Genomic DNA, 24,724 nt, shown 5'->3' on the forward strand with positions numbered 1-24,724 from the left:
CTTGAGCCGATTGGGCTGACGAGCCCTGGACCAGCACCTGCGTGCCATCAGTGGTACTTTACCTGAGAATACTTTTTTGGCAGTCTATGCGGTAACCCCACACACATACCTACTCCCTGCTGACGAGAGGCAACTACCTCGAAACACGTGTCCAGAGATGGCTAACGCGACACTTACTTTCACTTAAAACTTTGGCACAGGCGTATTCGCCGTCGCCACTTCATGGTCCACAATTCCTTGGGGTAACACGCTGGTAGGACGAGCAGAGTGCGTCCAATCGGATTTTTGATTGTATTAAGGCTCCCTTGAGCCGATTGGGCTGACGAGCCCTGGACCAGCACCTGCACGCCATGAGTGGTACTTTACCTGAGAATACTTTTTTGGCGGTCTACGCGGCAACCCCACACACATACCTACTCCCTGTTGACGAGAGGCAACTACCTCGAAACACGTGTCCAGGGATGGCTAACGCGACACTTACTTTCACTTAAAACATTGGCACACGCGTATCCGCCGTCGCCACTTCATGGACCACAATTCCTTGGGGAAACACGCTGGTAGGACGAGCAGAGTGCGGCCAATCGGATTTTTGATCGTATTAAGGCTCCCTTGAGCCGATTGGGCTGACGAGCCCTGGACCAGCACCTGCGCGCCATGAGTGGTACTTTACCTGAGAATACTTTTTTGGCAGTCTACGCGGCAACCCCACACACATACCTATTCCCTGCTGACGAGAGGCAACTACCTCGAAACACGTGTCCAGGGATGGCTAACGCGACACTTACTTTCACTTAAAACTTTGGCACAGGCGTATTCGCCGTCGCCACTTCATGGACAACAATTCCTTGGGGTAACACGCTGGTAGGACGAGCAGAGTGCGGCCAGTCGGATTTTTGATTGTATTAAGGCTCCCTTGAGCCGATTGGGCTGACGAGCCCTGGACCAGCACCTGCGTGCCATGAGTGGTACTTTACCTGAGAATACTTTTTTGGCAGTCTATGCGGCAACCCCACACACACATACCTACTCCCTGCTGACGAGAGGCAACTACCTCGAAACACGTGTCCAGGGATGGCTAACGCGACACTTACTTTCACTTAAAACTTTGGCACAGGCGTATTCGCCATCGCCACTTCATGGACCACAATTCCTTGGGGTAACACACTGGTAGGACGAGCAGAGTGCGGCCAATCGGATTTTTGATTGTATTAAGGCTCCCTTGAGCCAATTGGGCTGACGAGCCCTGGACCAGCACCTGCGCGCCATGAGTGGTACTTTACCTGAGAATACTTTTTTGGCAGTCTACGCGGCAACACAACACACATACCTACTCCCTGCTGACGAGAGGCAACTACCTCGAAACACGTGTCCAGGGATGGGTAACGCGACACTTACTTTCACTTAAAATTTTGTCACAGGCGTATTCGCCGTCTCCTCTTCATGGACCAGAATTCCTTGGGGTAACACGCTGGTAGGACGAGCAGAGTGTTGCCAATCGGATTTTTGATTGTAATAAGGCTCCCTTGAGCCGATTGGGCTGACGAGCCCTGGGCCAGCACCTGCGCGCCATGAGTGGTACTTTACCTGAGAATACTTTTTTGGCAGTCTACGTGGCAACCCCACACACATACCTACTCCCTGCTGACGAGAGGCAACTACCTCGAAACACGTGTCCAGAGATGGCTAACGCGACACTTACTTTCACTTAAAACTTTGGCACAGGCGTATTCGCCGTCGCCACTTCATGGACCACAATTCCTTGGGGTAACACGCTGGTAGGACGAGCAGAGTGCGGCCAATCGGATTTTTGATTGTATTAAGGCTCCCTTGAGCCGATTAGGCTGACGAGCCCTGGACCAGCACCTGCGCGCCATGAGTGGTACTTTACCTGAGAATACTTTTTTGGCAGTCTACGCGGCAACCCCACACACATACCTACTCCCTGCTGACAAGAGGCAACTACCTCGAAACACGTGTCCAGGGATGGCTAACGCAACACTTACTTTCACTTAAAACTTTGGCACAGGAGTATTCGCCGTCGCCACTTCATGGACCACAATTCCTTGGGGTAACACGCTGGTAGGACGAGCAGAGTGCGTCCAATCGGATTTTTGATTGTATTAAGGCTCCCTTGAGCCGATTGGGCTGACGAGCCCTGGACCAGCACCTGCACGCCATGAGTGGTACTTTACCTGAGAATACTTTTTTGGCGGTCTACGCGGCAACCCCACACACATACCTACTCCCTGTTGACGAGAGGCAACTACCTCGAAACACGTGTCCAGGGATGGCTAACGCGACACTTATTTTCACTTAAAACATTGGCACACGCGTATCCGCCGTCGCCACTTCATGGACCACAATTCCTTGGGGAAACACGCTGGTAGGACGAGCAGAGTGCGGCCAATCGGATTTTTGATTGTATTAAGGCTCCCTTGAGCCGATTGGGCTGACGAGCCCTGGACCAGCACCTGCGCGCCATGAGTGGTACTTTACCTGAGAATACTTTTTTGGCAGTCTACGCGGCAACCCCACACACATACCTACTCCCTGCTGACGAGAGGCAACTACCTCGAAACACGTGTCCAGGGATGGCTAACGCGACACTTACTTTCACTTAAAACTTTGGCACAGGCGTATTCGCCGTCGCCACTTCATGGACAACAATTCCTTGGGGTAACACGCTGGTAGGACGAGCAGAGTGCGGCCAGTCGGATTTTTGATTGTATTAAGGCTCCCTTGAGCCGATTGGGCTGACGAGCCCTGGACCAGCACCTGCGTGCCATGAGTGGTACTTTACCTGAGAATACTTTTTTGGCAGTCTATGCGGCAACCCCACACACACATACCTACTCCCTGCTGACGAGAGGCAACTACCTCGAAACACGTGTCCAGGGATGGCTAACGCGACACTTACTTTCACTTAAAACTTTGGCACAGGCGTATTCGCCGTCGCCACTTCATGGACCACAATTCCTTGGGGTAACACGCTGGTAGGACGAGCAGAGTGCGGCCAATCTGATTTTTGATTGTATTAAGGCTCCCTTGAGCCGATTGGGCTGACGAGCCCTGGACCAGCACCTGCGCGCCATGAGTGGTACTTTACCTGAGAATACTTTTTTGGCAGTCTACGTGGCAACCCCACACACATACCTACTCCCTGCTGACGAGAGACAACTACCTCGAAACACGTGTCCAAGGATGGCTAAATCGACACTTACTTTCACTTAAAACTTTGGCACAGGCGTATTCGCCGTCCCCACTCCATGGACCACAATTCCTTGGGGTAACACGCTGGTAGGACGAGCAGAGTGTGGCCAATCGGATTTTTGATTGTATTAAGGCTCCCTTGAGCCGATTGGGCTGACGAGCCCTGGACCAGCACCTGCGCGCCATGAGTGGTACTTTACCTGAGAATACTTTTTTGGCAGTCTACGCGGCAACCCCACACACATACCTACTCCCTGGTGACGAGAGGCAAATACCTCGAAACACGTGTCCAGGGATTGCTAACGCGACACTTACTTTCACTTAAAACTTTGGCACAGGCGTATTCGCCGTCGCCACTTCATGGACCACAATTCCTTGGGGTAACACGCTGGTAGGATGAGCAGAGTGCGGCCAATCGGATTTTTGATTGTATTAAGGCTCCCTTGAGCCGATTGGGCTGACGAGCCCTGGACCAGCACCTGCGCGCCATGAGTGGTACTTTACCTGAGAATACTTTTTTGGCAGTCTACGCGGCAACCCCACACACATACCTACTCCCTGCTGACGAGAGGCAAATACCTCGAAACACGTGTCCAGGGATGGCTAACGCGACACTTACTTTCACTTAAAACTTTGGCACAGGCGTATTCGCCGTCGCCACTTCATGGACCACAATTCCTTGGGGTAACACGCTGGTAGGACGAGCAGAGTGCGGCCAATCGGATTTTTGATTGTATTAAGGCTCCCTTGAGCCGATTTGGCTGACGAGCCCTGGACCAGCACCTGCGTGCCACGAGTGGTACTTTACCTGAGAATACTTTTTTGGCAGTCTACGCGGCAACCCCACACATATACCTACTCCCTGCTAACGAGAGGCAACTACCTCGAAACACGTGTCCAGGGATGGCTAACGCGACACTTACTTTCACTTAAAACTTTGGCACAGGCGTATTCGCCGTCGCCACTTCATGGACCACAATTCCTTGGGGTAACACGCTGGTAGGATGAGCAGAGTGCGGCCAATCGGATTTTTGATTGTATTAAGGCTCCCTTGAGCCGATTGGGCTGACGAGCCCTGGACCAGCACCTGCGCGCCATGAGTGGTACTTTACCTGAGAATACTTTTTTGGCAGTCTACACGGCAACCCCACACACATACCTACTCCTTGCTGACGAGAGGCAACTACCTCGAAACACGTGTCCAGGGATGCCTAACGCGACACTTACTTTCACTTAAACCTTTGGCACGGTCGTATTCGCCGTCGCCACTTCATGGACCACAATTCCTTGGGGTAACACGCTGGTAGGACGAGCAGAGTGCGGCCAATCGGATTTTTGATTGTATTAAGGCTCCCTTGAGCCGATTGGGCTGACGAGCCCTGGACCAGCACCTGCGTGCCATGAGTGGTACTTTACCTGAGAATACTTTTTTGGCAGTCTACGCGGCAACCCCACACACATACCTACTCCCTGCTGACGAGAGGAAAATACCTCGAAACACGTGTCCAGGGATGGCTAACGCGACACTTACTTTCACTTAAAACTTTGGCACAGGCGTATTCGCCGTCGCCACTTCATGGACCACAATTCCTTGGGGTAACACGCTGGTAGGACGAGCAGAGTGCGGCCAATCGGATTTTTGATTGTATTAAGGCTCCCTTGAGCCGATTGGGCTGACAAGCCCTGGACCAGCACCTGCGCGCCATGAGTGGTACTTTACCTGAGAATACTTTTTTGGCAGTCTACGCGGCAACCCCACACACATACCTACTCCCTGCTGACGAGAGGCAACTACCTCGAAACACGTGTCCAGGGATGGCTAACGCGACACTTACTTTCACTTAAAACTTTGGCACAGGCGTATTCGCCGTCGCCACTTCATGGACCACAATTCCTTGGGGTAACACGGTGGTAGGACGAGCAGAGTGCGGCCAATTGGATTTTTGATTGTATTAAGGCTCCCTTGAGCCGATTGGGCTGACGAGCCCTGGACCAGCACCTGCGCGCCATGAGTGGTACTTTACCTGAGAATACTTTTTTGGCAGTCTACGCGGCAACCCCACACACATACCTACTCCCTGCTGACGAGAGGCAAATACCTCGAAACACGTGTCCAGGGATGGCTAACGCGACACTTACTTTCAATTAAAACTTTGGCACAGGCGTATTCGCCGTCGCCACTTCATGGACCACAATTCCTTGGGGTAACACGCTGGTAGGACGAGCAGAGTGCGGCCAATCAAATTTTTGATTGTATTAAGGCTCCCTTGAGCCGATTGGGCTGACGAGCCCTGGACCAGCACCTGCGCGCCATGAGTGGTACTTTACCTGAGAATACTTTTTTGGCAGTCTACGCGGCAACCCCACACATATACCTACTCCCTGCTGACGAGAGGCAACTACCTCGAAACACGTGTCCAGGGATGGCTAACGCGACACTTACTTTCACTTAAAACTTTGGCACAGGCGTATTCGCCGTCGCCACTTCATGGACCACAATTCCTTGGGGTAACATGCTGGTAGGACGAGCAGAGTGCTGCCAATCAGATTTTTGATTGTATTAAGGCTCCCTTGAGCCGATTGGGCTGACGAGCCCTGGACCAGCACCTGCGCGCCACGAGTGGTACTTTACCTGAGAATACTTTTTTGGCAGTCTACGCAGCAACCCCACACACATACCTACTCCCCGCTGACGAGAGGCAACTACCTCAAAACACGTGTCCAGGGATGGCTAACGCGACACTTACTTTCACTTAAAACTTTGGCACAGGCGTATTCGCCGTCGCCACTTCATGGACCACAATTCCTTTGGGTACCACGCTGGTAGGATGAGCAGAGTGCGGCCAATCGGATTTTTGATTGTATTAAGGCTCCCTTGAGCCGATTGGGCTGACGAGCCCAGGACCAGCACCTGCGCGCCATGAGTGGTACTTTACCTGAGAATACTTTTTTGGCAGTCTACGCGGCAACCCCACACACATACCTACTCCCTGCTGACGAGAGGAAAATACCTCGAAACATGTGTCCAGGGATGGCTAACGCGACACTTACTTTCACTTAAAACTTTGGCACAGGCCTATTCGCCGTCGCCACTTTATGGACCACAATTCCTTGGGGTAACACGCTGGTAGGACGAGCAGAGTGCGGCCAATCAGATTTTTGATTGTATTAAGGCTTCCTTGAGCCGATTGGGCTGACGAGCCCTGGACCAGCACCTGCGCGCCATGAGTGGTACTTTACCTGAGAATACTTTTTTGGCAGTCTACGCGGCAACCCCACACACATACCTACTCCCTGCTGACGAGAGGCAACTACCTCGAAACACGTGTCCAGGGATGGCTAACGCGACACTTACTTTCACTTAAAACTTTGGCACAGGCGTATTCGCCGTCGCCACTTCATGGACCACAATTCCTTGGGGTAACACGCTGGTAGGACGAGCAGAGTGCTGCCAATCGGATTTTTGATTGTATTAAGGCTCCCTTGAGCCGATTGGGCTGACGAGCCCTGGACCAGCACCTGCGCGCTACGAGTGGTACTTTACCTGAGAATACTTTTTTGGCAGTCTACGCAGCAACCCCACACACATACCTACTTCCCGCTGACGAGAGGCAACTACCTCGAAACACGTGTCCAGGGATGGCTAACGCGACACTTACTTTCACTTAAAACTTTGGCACAGGCGTATTCGCCGTCGCCACTTCATGGACCACAATTCCTTGGGGTAACACGCTGGTAGGATGAGCAGAGTGCGGCCAATCGGATTTTTGATTGTATTAAGGCTCCCTTGAGCCGATTGGGCTGACGAGCCCTGGACTAGCACCTGCGCGCCATGAGTGGTACTTTACCTGAGAATACTTTTTTGGCAGTCTACACGGCAACCCCACACACATACCTACTCCCTGCTGACGAGAGGCAACTACCTCGAAACACGTGTCCAGGGATGCCTAACGCGACACTTACTTTCACTTAAAACTTTGGCACAGGCGTATTCGCCGTCGCCACTTCATGGACCACAATTCCTTGGGGTAACACGCTGGTAGGACGAGCAGAGTGCGGCCAATTGGATTTTTGATTGTATTAAGGCTCCCTTGAGCCAATTGGGCTGACGAGCCCTGGACCAGCACCTGCGCGCCATGAGTGGTACTTTACCTGAGAATACTTTTTTGGCAGTCTACGCGGCAACCCCACACACATACCTACTTCCTGCTGACGAGAGGCAAATCCCTCGAAACACGTGTCCAGGGATTGCTAACGCGACACTTACTTTCACTTAAAACTTTGGCACAGGCGTATTCGCCGTCGCCACTTCATGGACCACAATTCCTTGGGGTAACACGCTGGTAGGACGAGCAGAGTGCGGCCAATCAGATTTTTGATTGTATTAAGGCTCCCTTGAGCCGATTGGGCTGACGAGCCCTGGACCAGCACCTGCGCGCCATGAGTGGTACTTTACCTGAGAATACTTTTTTGGCAGTCTACGCGGCAACCCCACACACATACCTACTCCCTGCTGACGAGAGGCAACTACCTCGAAACACGTGTCCAGGGATGGCTAACGCGACACTTACTTTCACTTAAAACTTTGGCACAGGCGTATTCGCCGTCGCCACTTCATGGACCACAATTCCTTGGGGTAACACGCTGGTAGGACGAGCAGAGTGCGGCCAATCGGATTTTTGATTGTATTAAGGCTCCCTTGAGCCGATCGGGCTGACGAGCCCAGGACCAGCACCTGCGCGCCATGAGTGGTACTTTACCTGAGAATACTTTTTTGGCAGTCTACGCGGCAACCCCACACACATACCTACTCCCTGCTGACGAGAGGCAACTACCTCGAAACACGTGGCCAGGGATGGCTAACGCAACACTTACTTTCACTTAAAACTTTGGCACAGGCGTATTCGCCGTCGCCACTTCATGGACCACAATTCCTTGGGGTAACACGCTGGTAGGACGAGCAGAGTGCTGCCAATCGGATTTTTGATTGTATTAAGGCTCCCTTGAGCCGATTGGGCTGACGAACCCTGGACCAGCACCTGCGTGCCACGAGTGGTACTTTACCTGAGAATACTTTTTTGGCAGTCTACGCAGCAACCCCACAAACATACCTACTCCCCGCTGACGAGAGGTAACTACCTCGAAACACGTGTCCAGGGATGGCTAACGCGACACTTACTTTCACTTAAAACTTTGGCACAGGCGTATTTGCCGTCGCCACTTCATGGACCACAATTCCTTGGGGTAACACGCTGGTAGGACGAGCAGAGTGCGGCCAATCGGATTTTTGATTGTAATAAGGCTCCCTTGAGCCGATTGGGCTGACGAGCCCTGGACCAGCACCTGCGCGCCATGAGTGGTACTTTACCTGAGAATACTTTTTTGGCAGTCTACGTGGCAACCCCACACACATACCTACTCCCTGATGACGAGAGGCAACTACCTCGAAACACGTGTCCGGGGATGGCTAACGCGACACTTACTTTCACTTAAAACTTTGGCACAGGCGTATTCGCCGTCGCCACTTCATGGACCACAATTCCTTGGGGTAACACGCTGGTAGGACGAGCAGAGTGCGGCCAATTGGATTTTTGATTGTATTAAGGCTCCCTTGAGCCAATTGGGCTGACGAGCCCTGGACCAGCACCTGCGCGCCTTGAGTGGTACTTTACCTGAGAATACTTTTTTGGCAGTCTACGCGGCAACCCCACACACATACCTACTCCCTGCTGACGAGAGGCAACTACCTCGAAACACGTGTCCAGGGATGGCTAACGTGACACTTACTTTCACTTAAAACTTTGGCACAGGCGTATTCGCCGTCGCCACTTCATGGACCACAATTCCTTGGGGTAACACGCTGGTAGGACGAGCAGAGTGTGGCCAATCGGATTTTTGATTGTATTAAGGCTCCCTTGAGCCGATTGGGCTGACGAGCCCTGGACCAGCACCTGCGCGCCATGAGTGGTACTTTACCTGAGAATACTTTTTTGGCAGTCTACGCGGCAACCCCACACACATACCTACTTCCTGCTGACGAGAGGCAAATCCCTCGAAACACGTGTCCAGGGATTGCTAACGCGACACTTACTTTCACTTAAAACTTTGGCACAGGCGTATTCGCCGTCGCCACTTCATGGACCACAATTCCTTGGGGTGACACGCTGGTAGGACGAGCAGAGTGCGGCCAATCGGATTTTTGATTGTGTTAAGGCTCCCTTGAGCCGATTGGGCTGACGAGCCATGGACCAGCACCTGCGCGCCATGAGTGGTACTTTACCTGAGAATACTTTTTTGGCAGTCTACGCGGCAACCCCACACACATACCTACTCCCTGCTGATGAGAGGCAACTACCTCGAAACACGTGTCCAGGGATGGCTAACGCGACACCTACTTTCACTTAAAACTTTGGCACAGGCGTATTCGCCGTCGCCACTTCATGGACCACAATTCCTTGGGGTAACACGCTGGTAGGACGAGCAGAGTGCGGCCAATCGGATTTTTGATTGTATTAAGGCTCCCTTGAGCCGATCGGGCTGACGAGCCCTGGACCAGCACCTGCGCGCCATGAGTGGTACTTTACCTGAGAATACTTTTTTGGCAGTCTACGCGGCAACCCCACACACATACCTACTCCCTGCTGACGAGAGGCAACTACCTCGAAACACGTGTCCAGGGATGGCTAACGCAACACTTACTTTCACTTAAAACTTTGGCACAGGAGTATTCGCCGTCACCACTTCATGGACCACAATTCCTTGGGGTAACACGCTGGTAGGACGAGCAGAGTGCGGCCAATCGCATTTTTGATTGAATTAAGGCTCCCTTGAGCCAATTGGGCTGACGAGCCCTGGACCAGCACCTGCGCGCCATGAGTGGTACTTTATCTGAGAATACTTTTTTGGCAGTCTACGCGGCAACCCCACACACATACCTACTCTCTGCTGACGAGAGGCAACTACTTCGAAACACGTGTCCAGGGATTTCTAACGCAACACTTACTTTCACTTAAACTTTGGCACAGGCGTATTTGCCGTCGCCACTTCATGGACCACAATTCCTTGGGGTAACACGCTGGTAGGACGAGCAGAGTGCGGGCAATCGGATTTTTGATTGTAATAAGGCTCCCTTGAGCCGATTGGGCTGACGAGCCCTGGACCAGCACCTGCGCGCCATGAGTGGTACTTTACCTGAAAATACTTTTTGGGCAGTCTACGTGGCAACCCCACACACATACCTACTCCTTGCTGACGAGAGGCAACTACCTCGAAACACGTGTCCAGGGATGGCTAACGCGACACTTACTTTCACTTAAAACTTTGGCACAGGCGTATTCGCCGTCGCCACTTCATGGACCACAATTCCTTGGGGTAACACGCTGGTAGGACGAGCAGAGTGCGGCCAATTGGATTTTTGATTGTATTAAGGCTCCCTTGAGCCAATTGGGCTGACGAGCCCTGGACCAGCACCTGCGCGCCATGAGTGGTACTTTACCTGAGAATACTTTTTTGGCAGTCTACGCGGCAACCCCACACACATACCTACTTCCTGCTGACGAGAGGCAAATCCCTCGAAACACGTGTCCAGGGATTGCTAACGCGACACTTACTTTCACTTAAAACTTTGGCACAGGCGTATTCGCCGTCGCCACTTCATGGACCACAATTCCTTGGGGTAACACGCTGGTAGGACGAGCAGAGTGCTGCCAATCGGATTTTTGATTGTATTAAGGCTCCCTTGAGCCGATTGGGCTGACGAACCCTGGACCAGCACCTGCGCGCCACGAGTGGTACTTTACCTGAGAATACTTTTTTGGCAGTCTACGCAGCAACCCCACACACATACCTACTCCCCGCTGACGAGAGGTAACTACCTCGAAACACGTGTCCAGGGATGGCTAACGCTACACTTACTTTCACTTAAAACTTTGGCACAGGCGTATTTGCCGTCGCCACTTCATGGACCACAATTCCTTGGGGTAACACGCTGGTAGGACGAGCAGAGTGCGGCCAATCGGATTTTTGATTGTAATAAGGCTCCCTTGAGCCGATTGGGCTGACGAGCCCTGGACCAGCACCTGCGCGCCATGAGTGGTACTTTACCTGTGAATACTTTTTTGGCAGTCTACGTGGCAACCCCACACACATACCTACTCCCTGCTGACGAGAGGCAACTACCTCGAAACACGTGTCCAGGGATGGCTAACGCGACACTTACTTTCACTTAAAACTTTGGCACAGGCGTATTCGCCGTCGCCACTTCATGGACCACAATTCCTTGGGGTAACACGCTGGTAGGACGAGCAGAGTGCGGCCAATTGGATTTTTGATTGTATTAAGGCTCCCTTGAGCCAATTGGGCTGACGAGCCCTGGACCAGCACCTGCGCGCCATGAGTGGTACTTTACCTGAGAATACTTTTTTGGCAGTCTACGCGGCAACCCCACACACATACCTACTCCCTGCTGACGAGAGGCAACTACCTCGAAACACGTGTCCAGGGATGGCTAACGCGACACTTACTTTCACTTAAAACTTTGGCACAGGCGTATTCGCCGTCGCCACTTCATGGACCACAATTCCTTGGGGTAACACGCTGGTAGGACGAGCAGAGTGCTGCCAATCAGATTTTTGATTGTATTAAGGCTCCCTTGAGCCGATTGGGCTGACGAACCCTGGACCAGCACCTGCGCGCCACGAGTGGTACTTTACCTGAGAATACTTTTTTGGCAGTCTACGCAGCAACCCCACACACATACCTACTCCCCGCTGACGAGAGGCAACTACCTCGAAACACGTGTCCAGGGATGGCTAACGCGACACTTACTTTCACTTAAAACTTTGGCACAGGCGTATTCGCCGTCGCCACTTCATGGACCACAATTCCTTGGGGTAACACGCTGGTAGGACGAGCAGAGTGCGGCCAATCGGATTTTTGATTGTATTAAGGCTCCCTTGAGCCGATTGGGCTGACGAGCCCTGGACCAGCACCTGCGCGCCACGAGTGGTACTTTACCTGAGAATACTTTTTTGGCAGTCTACGCCGTAACCCCACACATATACCTACTCCCTGCTGACGAGAGGCAACTATCTCGAAACACGTGTCCAGGGATGGCTAACGCGACACTTACTTTCACTTAAAACTTTGGCACAGGCGTATTCGCCGTCGCCACTTCATGGACCACAATTCCTTGGGGTAACACGCTGGTAGGATGAGCAGAGTGCGGCCAATCGGATTTTTGATTGTATTAAGGCTCCCTTGAGCCGATTGGGCTGACGAGCCCTGGACCAGCACCTGCGCGCCATGAGTGGTACTTTACCTGAGAATACTTTTTTGGCAGTCTACACGGCAACCCCACACACATACCTACTCCCTGCTGACGAGAGGCAACTACCTCGAAACACGTGTCCAGGGATGCCTAACGCGACACTTACTTTCCCTTAAAACTTTGGCACAGGCGTATTCGCCGTCGCCACTTCATGGACCACAATTCCTTGGGGTAACACGCTGGTAGGACGAGCAGAGTGCGGCCAATCGGATTTTTGATTGTATTAAGGCTCCCTTGAGCCGATTGGGCTGACGAGCCATGGACCAGCACCTGCGCGCCATGAGTGGTACTTTACCTGAGAATACTTTTTTGGCAGTCTACGCGGCAACCCCACACACATACCTACTCCCTGCTGATGAGAGGCAACTACCTCGAAACACGTGTCCAGGGATGGCTAACGCGACACCTACTTTCACTTAAAACTTTGGCACAGGCGTATTCGCCGTCGCCACTTCATGGACCACAATTCCTTGGGGTAACACGCTGGTAGGACGAGCAGAGTGCGGCCAATCGGATTTTTGATTGTATTAAGGCTCCCTTGAGCCGATCGGGCTGACGAGCCCTGGACCAGCACCTGCGCGCCATGAGTGGTACTTTACCTGAGAATACTTTTTTGGCAGTCTACGCGGCAACCCCACACACATACCTACTCCCTGCTGACGAGAGGCAACTACCTCGAAACACGTGTCCAGGGATGGCTAACGCAACACTTACTTTCACTTAAAACTTTGGCACAGGAGTATTCGCCGTCACCACTTCATGGACCACAATTCCTTGGGGTAACACGCTGGTAGGACGAGCAGAGTGCGGCCAAACGCATTTTTGATTGAATTAAGGCTCCCTTGAGCCAATTGGGCTGACGAGCCCTGGACCAGGACCTGCGCGCCATGAGTGGTACTTTATCTGAGAATACTTTTTTGGCAGTCTACGCGGCAACCCCACACACATACCTACTCCCTGCTGACGAGAGGCAACTACTTCGAAACACGTGTCCAGGGATTTCTAACGCAACACTTACTTTCACTTAAACTTTGGCACAGGCGTATTTGCCGTCGCCACTTCATGGACCACAATTCCTTGGGGTAACACGCTGGTAGGACGAGCAGAGTGCGGGCAATCGGATTTTTGATTGTAATAAGGCTCCCTTGAGCCGATTGGGCTGACGAGCCCTGGACCAGCATCTGCGCGCCATGAGTGGTACTTTACCTGAAAATACTTTTTTGGCAGTCTACGTGGCAACCCCACACACATACCTACTCCCTGCTGACGAGAGGCAACTACCTCGAAACACGTGTCCAGGGATGGCTAACGCGACACTTACTTTCACTTAAAACTTTGGCACAGGCGTATTCGCCGTCGCCACTTCATGGACCACAATTCCTTGGGGTAACACGCTGGTAGGACGAGCAGAGTGCGGCCAATTGGATTTTTGATTGTATTAAGGCTCCCTTGAGCCAATTGGGCTGACGAGCCCTGGACCAGCACCTGCGCGCCATGAGTGGTACTTTACCTGAGAATACTTTTTTGGCAGTCTACGCGGCAACCCCACACACATACCTACTTCCTGCTGACGAGAGGCAAATCCCTCGAAACACGTGTCCAGGGATTGCTAACGCGACACTTACTTTCACTTAAAACTTTGGCACAGGCGTATTCGCCGTCGCCACTTCATGGACCACAATTCCTTGGGGTAACACGCTGGTAGGACGAGCAGAGTGCGGCCAATCGGATTTTTGATTGTATTAAGGCTCCCTTGAGCCGATTGGGCTGACGAGCCCTGGACCAGCACCTGCGCGCCATGAGTGGTACTTTACCTGAGAATACTTTTTTGGCAGTCTACGCGGCAACCCCACACACATACCTACTCCCTGCTGACGAGAGGCAACTACCTCGAAACACATGTCCAGGGATGGCTAACGCGACACTTACTTTCACTTAAAACTTTGGCACAGGCGTATTCGCCGTCGCCACTTCATGGACCACAATTCCTTGGGGTAACACGCTGGTAGGACGAGCAGAGTGCGGCCAATCGGATTTTTGATTGTATTAAGGCTCCCTTGAGCCGATCGGGCTGACGAGCCCTGGACCAGCACCTGCGCGCCATGAGTGGTACTTTACCTGAGAATACTTTTTTGGTAGTCTACGCGGCAACCCCACACACATACCTACTCCCTGCTGACGAGAGGCAACTACCTCGAAACACGTGTCCAGGGATGGCTAACGCAACACTTACTTTCACTTAAAACTTTGGCACAGGCGTATTCGCCGTCGCCACTTCATGGACCACAATTCCTTGGGGTAACACGCTGGTAGGACGAGCAGAGTGCTGCCAATCGGATTTTTGATTGTATTAAGGCTCCCTTGAGCCGATTGGGCTGACGAACCCTGGACCAGCACCTGCGCGCCACGAGTGGTACTTTACCTGAGAATACTTTTTTGGCAGTCTACGCAGCAACCCCACACACATACCTACTCCCCGCTGACGAGAGGTAACTACCTCGAAACACGTGTCCAGGGATGGCTAACGCTACACTTACTTTCACTTAAAACTTTGGCACAGGCGTATTTGCCGTCGCCACTTCATGGACCACAATTCCTTGGGGTAACACGCTGGTAGGACGAGCAGAGTGCGGCCAATCGGATTTTTGATTGTAATAAGGCTCCCTTGAGCCGATTGGGCTGACGAGCCCTGGACCAGCACCTGCGCGCCATGAGTGGTACTTTACCTGAGAATACTTTTTTGGCAGTCTACGTGGCAACCCCACACACATACCTACTCCCTGCTGACGAGAGGCAACTACCTCAAAACACGTGTCCAGGGATGGCTAACGTGACACTTAATTTCACTTAAAACTTTGGCACAGGCGTATTCGCCGTCGCCACTTCATGGACCACAATTCCTTGGGGTAACACGCTGGTAGGACGAGCAGAGTGCGGCCAATTGGATTTTTGATTGTATTAAGGCTCCCTTGAGCCAATTGGGCTGACGAGCCCTGGACCAGCACCTGCGCGCCATGAGTGGTACTTTACCTGAGAATACTTTTTTGTCAGTCTACGCGGCAACCCCACACACATACCTACTCCCTGCTGACGAGAGGCAACTACCTCGAAACACGTGTCCAGGGATGGCTAACGCGACACTTACTTTCACTTAAAACTTTGGCACAGGCGTATTCGCCGTCGCCACTTCATGGACCACAATTCCTTGGGGTAACACGCTGTTAGGACGAGCAGAGTGCTGCCAATCAGATTTTGGATTGTATTAAGGCTCCCTTGAGCCGATTGGGCTGACGAACCCTGGACCAGCACCTGCGCGCCACGAGTGGTACTTTACCTGAGAATACTTTTTTGGCAGTCTACGCAGCAACCCCACACACATACCTACTCCCCGCTGACGAGAGGCAACTACCTCGAAACACGTGTCCAGGGATGGCTAACGCGACACTTACTTTCACTTAAAACTTTGGCACAGGCGTATTCGCCGTCGCCACTTCATGGACCACAATTCCTTGGGGTAACACGCTGGTAGGATGAGCAGAGTGCGGCCAATCGGATTTTTGATTGTATTAAGGCTCCCTTGAGCCGATTGGGCTGACGAGCCCTGGACCAGCACCTGCGCGCCACGAGTGGTACTTTACCTGAGAATACTTTTTTGGCAGTCTACGCCGCAGCCCCACACATATACCTACTCCCTGCTGACGAGAGCCAACTTTCTCGAAACACGTGTCCAGGGATGGCTAACGCGACACTTACTTTCACTTAAAACTTTGGCACAGGCGTATTCGCCGTCGCCACTTCATGGACCACAATTCCTTGGGGTAACACGCTGGTAGGATGAGCAGAGTGCGGCCAATCGGATTTTTGATTGTATTAAGGCTCCCTTGAGCCGATTGGGCTGACGAGCCCTGGACCAGCACCTGCGCGCCATGAGTGGTACTTTACCTGAGAATACTTTTTTGGCAGTCTACACGGCAACCCCACACACATACCTACTCCCTGCTGACGAGAGGCAACTACCTCGAAACACGTGTCCAGGGATGCCTAACGCGACACTTACTTTCCCTTAAAACTTTGGCACAGGCGTATTCGCCGTCGCCACTTCATGGACCACAATTCCTTGGGGTAACACGCTGGTAGGACGAGCAGAGTGCGGCCAATCGGATTTTTGATTGTATTAAGGCTCCCTTGAGCCGATTGGGCTGACGAGCCCTGGACCAGCACCTGCGCGCCATGAGTGGTACTTTACCTGAGAACACTTTTTTGGCAGTCTACGCGGCAACCCCACACACATACCTACTCCCTGCTGACGAGAGGCAACTACCTCGAAACACGTGTCCAGGGATGACTAACGCAACACTTACTTTCACTTAAAACTTTGGCACAGGCGTATTCGCCGTCGCCACTTCATGGACCACAATTCCTTGGGGTAACACGCTGGTAGGACAAGCAGAGTGCGGCCAATCGGATTTTTGATTGTATTAAGGCTCCCTTGAGCCGATTGGGCTGACGAGCCCTGGACCAGCACCTGCGCGCCATGAGTGGTACTTTACCTGAGAATACTTTTTTGGCAGTCTACGCGGGAACCCCACACACATACCTACTCCTTGCTGACGAGAGGCAAATACCTCGAAACACGTGTCCAGGGATGCTAACGCGTCACTTACTTTCACTTAAAACTTTGGCACAGGCGTATTCACCATCGCCATTTCATGGACCACAATTCCTTGGGGTAACACGCTGGTAGGACGAGCAGAGTGCGGCCAATTGGATTTTTGATTGTATTAAGGCTCCCTTGAGCCGATTGGGCTGACGAGCCCTGGACCAGCACCTGCGCGCCATGAGTGGTACTTTACCAGAGAATACTTTTTTGGCAGTCTACGCGGCAACCCCACACACATACCTACTCCCTGCTGACGAGAGGCAAATACCTCGAAACACGTGTCCAGGGATGGCTAACGCGACACTTACTTTCACTTAAAACTTTGGCACAGGCGTATTCGCCATCGCCACTTCATGGACAACAATTCCTTGGGGTAACACGCTGGTAGGACGAGCAGAGTGCGGCCAATCGGATTTTTGATTGTATTAAGGCTCCCTTGAGCCAATTGGGCTGACGAGCCCTGGACCAGCACCTGCTCGCCATGTGTGGTACTTTACCTGAGAATACTTTTTTGGCAGTCTACGCGGCAACCCCACACACATACCTACTCCCTGCTGACGAGAGGCAAATACCTCGAAACACGTGTCCAGGGATGGGTAACGCGGCACTTACTTTCACTTAAAACTTTGGCACAGGCGTATTGGCCGTCGCCACTTCATGGACCACAATTCCTTGGGGTAACACGCTGGTAGGACGAGCAGAGTGTGGCCAATCGGATTTTTGATTGTATTAAGGCTCCCTTGAGCCGATTGGGCTGACGAGCCCTGGACCAGCACCTGCGCGCCATGAGTGGTACTTTACCTGAGAATACTTTTTTGGCAGTCTACGCGGCAACCCCACACACATACCTACTTCCTGCTGACGAGAGGCAAATCCCTCGAAACACGTGTCCAGGGATTGCTAACGCGACACTTACTTTCAATTAAAACTTTGGCACAGGCGTATTCGCCGTCGCCACTTCATGGACCACAATTCCTTGGGGTAACACGCTGGTAGGACGAGCAGAGTGCGGCCAATCGGATTTTTGATTGTATTAAGGCTCCCTTGAGCCGATTGGGCTCACGAGCCCTGGACCAGCACCTGCGCGCCATGAGTGGTACTTTACCTGAGAATACTTTTTTGGCAGTATACGCGGCAACCCCACACACATACCTACTCCCTGCTGACGAGAGGCAACTACCTCGAAACACGTTTCCAGGGATGGCTAACGCGACACTTACTTTCACTTAAAACTTTGGCACAGGCGTATTCGCCGTCGCCACTTCATGGACCACAATTCCTTGGGGTAACACGCTGGTAGGACGAGCAGAGTGCGGCCAATCGGATTTTTGATTGTATTAAGGCTCCCTTGAGCCGATCGGGCTGACGAGCCCTGGACCAGCACCTGCGCGCCATGAGTGGTACTTTACCTGAGAAAACTTTTTTGGCAGTCTACGCGGCAACCCCACACACATACCTACTCCCTGCTGATGAGAGGCAACTACCTCGAAACACGTGTCCAGGGATGGCTAACGCAACACTTACTTTCACTTAAAACTTTGGCACAGGAGTATTCGCCGTCGCCACTTCATGGACCACAATTCCTTGGGGTAACACGCTGGTAGGACGAGCAGAGTGCAGCCAATCGCATTTTTGATTGAATTAAGGCTCCCTTGAGCCAATTGGGCTGACGAGCCCTGGACCAGCACCTGCGCGCCATGAGTGGTACTTTATCTGAGAATACTTTTTTGGCAGTCTACGCGGCAACCCCACACACATACCTACTCCCTGCTGACGAGAGGCAACTACTTCGAAACACGTGTCCAGGGATTTCTAACGCAACACTTACTTTCACTTAAACTTTGGCACAGGCGTATTTGCCGTCGCCACTTCATGGACCACAATTCCTTGGGGTAACATGCTGGTAGGACGAGCAGAGTGCGGCCAATCGGATTTTTGATTGTAATAAGGCTCCCTTGAGCCGATTGGGCTGACGAGCCCTGGACCAGCACCTGCGCGCCATGAGTGGTACTTTACCTGAGAATACTTTTTTGGCAGTCTACGTGGCAACCCCACACACATACCTACTCCCTGCTGACGAGAGGCAACTACCTCAAAACACGTGTCCAGGGATGGCTAACGCGACATTTACTTTCACTTAAAACTTTGGCACAGGCGTATTTGCCGTCGCCACTTCATGGACCACAATTCCTTGGGGTAACACGCTGGTAGGACGAGCAGAGTGCGGCCAATTGGATTTTTGATTGTATTAAGGCTCCCTTGAGCCGATTGGGCTGACGAGCCCTGGACCAGCACCTGCGTGCCATGAGTGGTACTTTACCTGAGAATACTTTTTTGGCAGTCTACGCGGCAACCCCACACACATACCTACTCCCTGCTGACGAGAGGCAACTACCTCGAAACACGTGTCCAGGGATGGCTAACGCGACACTTACTTTCACTTAAAACTTTGGCACAGGCGTATTAGCCGTCGCCACTTCATGGACCACAATTCCTTGGGGTAACACGCTGGTAGGACGAGCAGAGTGCGGCCAATCTGATTTTTGATTGTATTAAGGCTCCCTTGAGCCGATTGGGCTGACGAGCCCTGGACCAGCACCTGCGCGCCATGAGTGGTACTTTACCTGAGAATACTTTTTTGGCAGTCTACGTGGCAACCCCACACACATACCTACTCCCTGCTGACGAGAGGCAACTACCTCGAAACACGTGTCCAGGGATGGCTAACGCGACACTTACTTTCACTTAAAACTTTGGCACAGGCGTATTCGCCGTCGCCACTTCATGGACCACAATTCCTTGGGGTAACACGCTGGTAGGACGAGCAGAGTGCGGCCAATTGGATTTTTGATTGTATTAAGGCTCCCTTGAGCCAATTGGGCTGACGAGCCCTGGACCAGCACCTGCGCGCCATGAGTGGTACTTTACCTGAGAATACTTTTTTGGCAGTCTACGCGGCAACCCCACACACATACCTACTCCCTGCTGATGAGAGGCAACTACCTCGAAACAGGTGTCCAGGGATGGCTAACGCGACACTTACTTTCACTTAAAACTTTGGCACAGGCGTATTCGCCGTCGCCACTTCATGGACCACAATTCCTTGGGGTAACACGCTGGTAGGACGAGCAGAGTGCTGCCAATCGGATTTTTTGATTGTATTAAGGCTCCCTTGAGCCGATTGGGCTGACGAACCCTGGACCATCACCTGCGCGCCACGAGTGGTACTTTACATGAGAATACTTTTTTTGCAGTCTACGCAGCAACCCCACACACATACCTACTCCCCGCTGACGAGAGGCAACTACCTCGAAACACGTGTCCAGGGATGGCTAACGCGACACTTACTTTCACTTAAAACTTTGGCACAGGCGTATTCGCCGTCGCCACTTCATGGACCACAATTCCTTGGGGTAACACGCTGGTAGGACGAGCATAGTGCGGCCAATCTGATTTTTGATTGTATTAAGGCTCCCTTGAGCCGATTGGGCTGACGAGCCCTGGACCAGCACCTGCGCGCCACGAGTGGTACTTTACCTGAGAATACTTTTTTGGCAGTCTACGCGGCAACCCCACACATATACCTACTCCCTGCTGACGAGAGGCAACTACCTCGAAACACGTGTCCAGGGATGGCTAACGCGACACTTACTTTCACTTAAAACTTTGGCACAGGCGTATTCGCCGTCGCCACTTCATGGACCACAATTCCTTGGGGTAACACGCTGGTAGGATGAGCAGAGTGCGGCCAATCGGATTTTTGATTGTATTAAGGCTCCCTTGAGCCGATTGGGCTGACGAGCCCTGGACCAGCACCTGCGCGCCGTGAGTGGTACTTTACCTGAGAATACTTTTTTGGCAGTCTACACGGAAACCCCACACACATACCTACTCCCTGCTGACGAGAGGCAACTACCTCGAAACACGTGTCCAGGGATGCATAACGCGACACTTACTTTCACTTAAAACTTTGGCACAGGCGTATTCGCCGTCGCCACTTCATGGACCACAATTCCTTGGGGTAACACGCTGGTAGGACGAGCAGAGTGCGGCCAATCGGATTTTTGATTGTATTAAGGCTCCCTTGAGCCGATTGGGCTGACGAGCCCTGGACCAGCACCTGCGCGCCATGAGTGGTACTTTACCTGAGAATACTTTTTTGGCAGTCTACGCGGCAACCCCACACACATACCTACTCCCTGCTGACGAGAGGCAACTACCTCGAAACACGTGTCAAGGGATGGCTAACGCAACACTTACTTTCACTTAAAACTTTGGCACAGGCGTATTCGCCGTCGCCACTTCATGGACCACAATTCCTTGGGGTAACACGCTGGTAGGACAAGCAGAGTGCGGCCAATCGGATTTTTGATTGTATTAAGGCTCCCTTGAGCCGATTGGGCTGACGAGCCCTGGACCAGCACCTGCGCGCCATGAGTGGTACTTTACCTGAGAATACTTTTTTGGCAGTCTACGCGGCAACCCCACACACATACCTACTCCCTGCTGACGAGAGGCAAATACCTCGAAACACGTGTCCAGGGATTGCTAACGCGTCACTTACTTTCACTTAAAACTTTGGCACAGGCGTATTCGCCATCGCCACTTCATGGACCACAATTCCTTGGGGTAACACGCTGGTAGGACGAGCAGAGTGCGGCCAATTGGATTTTTGATTGTATTAAGGCTCCCTTGAGCCGATTGGGCTGACGAGCCCTGGACCAGCACCTGCGCGCCATGAGTGGTACTTTACCAGAGAATACTTTTTTGGCAGTCTACGCGGCAACCCCACACACATACCTACTCCCTGCTGACGAGAGGCAAATACCTCGAAGCACGTGTCCAGGGATGGCTAACGCGACACTTACTTTCACTTAAAACTTTGGCACAGGCGTATTCGCCATCGCCACTTCATGGACCACAATTCCTTGGGGTAACACGCTGGTAGGACGAGCAGAGTGCGGCCAATCGGATTTTTGATTGTATTAAGGCTCCCTTGAGCCAATTGGGCTGACGAGCCCTGGACCAGCACCTGCGCGCCATGAGTGGTACTTTACCTGAGAATACTTTTTTGGCAGTCTACGCGGCAACCCCACACACATACCTACTCCCTGCTGACGAGAGGCAAATACCTCGAAACACGTGTCCAGGGATGGGTAACGCGACACTTACTTTCACTTAAAACTTTGGCACAGGCGTATTCGCCGTCGCCACTTCATGGACCACAATTCCTTGGGGTAACACGCTGGTAGGACGAGCAGAGTGTGGCCAATCGGATTTTTGATTGTATTAAGGCTCCCTTGAGCCGATTGGGCTGACGAGCCCTGGACCAGCACCTGTGCGCCATGAGTGGTACTTTACCTGAGAATCCTTTTTTGGCAGTCTACGCAGCAACCCCACACACATACCTACTTCCTGCTGACGAGAGGCAAATCCCTCAAAACACATGTCCAGGGATTGCTAACGCGACACTTACTTTCACTTAAAACTTTGGCACAGGCGTATTCGCCGTCGCCACTTCATGGACCACAATTCCTTGGGGTAACATGCTGGTAGGACGAGCAGAGTGCGGCCAATCGGATTTTTGATTGTATTAAGGCTCCCTTGAGCCGATTGGGCTGACGAGCCCTTGACCAGCACCTGCGCGCCATGAGTGGTACTTTACCTGAGAATACTTTTTTGGCAGTCTACGCGGCAACCCCACACACATACCTACTCCCTGCTGACGAGAGGCAACTACCTCGAAACACGTTTCCAGGGATGGCTAACGCGACACTTACTTTCACTTAAAACTTTGGCACAGGCGTATTCGCCGTCGCCACTTCATGGACCACAATTCCTTGGGGTAACACGCTGGTAGGACGAGCAGAGTGCGGCCAATCGGATTTTTGATTGTATTAAGGCTCCCTTGAGCCGATCGGGATGACGAGCCCTGGACCAGCACCTGCGCGCCATGAGTGGTACTTTACCTGAGAATACTTTTTTGGCAGTCTACACGGCAACCCCACACACATACCTACTCCCTGCTGACGAGAGGCAACTACCTCGAAACACGTGTCCAGGGATGGCTAACGCAACACTTACTTTCACTTAAAACTTTGGCACAGGAGTATTCGCCGTCGCCACTTCATGGACCACAATTCCTTGGGGTAACACGCTGGTAGGACGAGCAGAGTGCGGCCAATCGCATTTTTGAGTGAATTAAGGCTCCCTTGAGCCAATTGGGCTGACGAGCCCTGGACCAGCACCTGCGTGCCATGAGTGGTACTTTATCTGAGAATACTTTTTTGGCAGTCTACGCGGCAACCCCACACACATACCTACTCCCTGCTGACGAGAGGCAACTACTTCGAAACACGTGTCCAGGGATTTCTAACGCAACACTTAATTTCACTTAAACTTTGGCACAGGCGTATTTGCCGTCGCCACTTCATGGACCACAATTCCTTGGGGTAACACGCTGGTAGGACGAGCAGAGTGCGGTCAATCGGATTTTTGATTGTAATAAGGCTCCCTTGAGCCGATTGGGCTGACGAGCCCTGGACCAGCACCTGCGCGCCATGAGTGGTACTTTACCTGAGAATACTTTTTTGGCAGTCTACGTGGCAACCCCACACACATACCTACTCCCTGCTGACGAGAGGCAACTACCTCGAAACACGTGTCCAGGGATGGCTAATGCGACATTTACTTTCACTTAAAACTTTGGCACAGGCGTATTCGCCGTCGCCACTTCATGGACCACAATTCCTTGGGGTAAAACGCTGGTAGGACGAGCAGAGTGCGGCCAATTGGATTTTTGATTGTATTAAGGCTCCCTTGAGCCGATTGGGCTGACGAGCCCTGGACCAGCACCTGCGTGCCATGAGTGATACTTTACCTGAGAATACTTTTTTGGCAGTCTACGCGGCAACCCCACACACATACCTACTCCCTGCTGACGAGAGGCAACTACCTCAAAACACGTGTCCAGAGATGGCTAAAGCGACACTTACTTTCACTTAAAACTTTGGCACAGGCGTATTCGCCGTCGCCACTTCATGGACCACAATTCCTTGGGGTAACACGCTGGTAGGACGAGCAGAGTGCGGCCAATCGGATTTTTGATTGTATTAAGGCTCCCTTGAGCCGATTAGGCTGACGAGCCCTGGACCAGCACCTGCGCGCCATGAGTGGTACTTTACCTGAGAATACTTTTTTGGCAGTCTACGCGGCAACCTCACACACATACCTACTCCCTGCTGACAAGAGGGAACTACCTCGAAACACGTGTCCATGGATGGCTAACGCAACACTTACTTTCACTTAAAACTTTGGCACAGGAGTATTCGCCGTCGCCACTTCATGGACCACAATTCCTTGGGGTAACACGCTGGTAGGACGAGCAGAGTGCGTCCAATCGGATTTTTGATTGTATTAAGGCTCCCTTGAGCTGATTGGGCTGACGAGCCCTGGACCAGCACCTGCGCGCCATGAGTGGTACTTTACCTGAGAATACTTTTTTGGCGGTCTACGCGGCAACCCCA

This window comes from Triturus cristatus, unplaced genomic scaffold, assembly GCF_964204655.1.
Source record: "Triturus cristatus unplaced genomic scaffold, aTriCri1.1 SCAFFOLD_105, whole genome shotgun sequence".
NCBI lineage: Eukaryota > Metazoa > Chordata > Amphibia > Caudata > Salamandridae > Triturus > Triturus cristatus.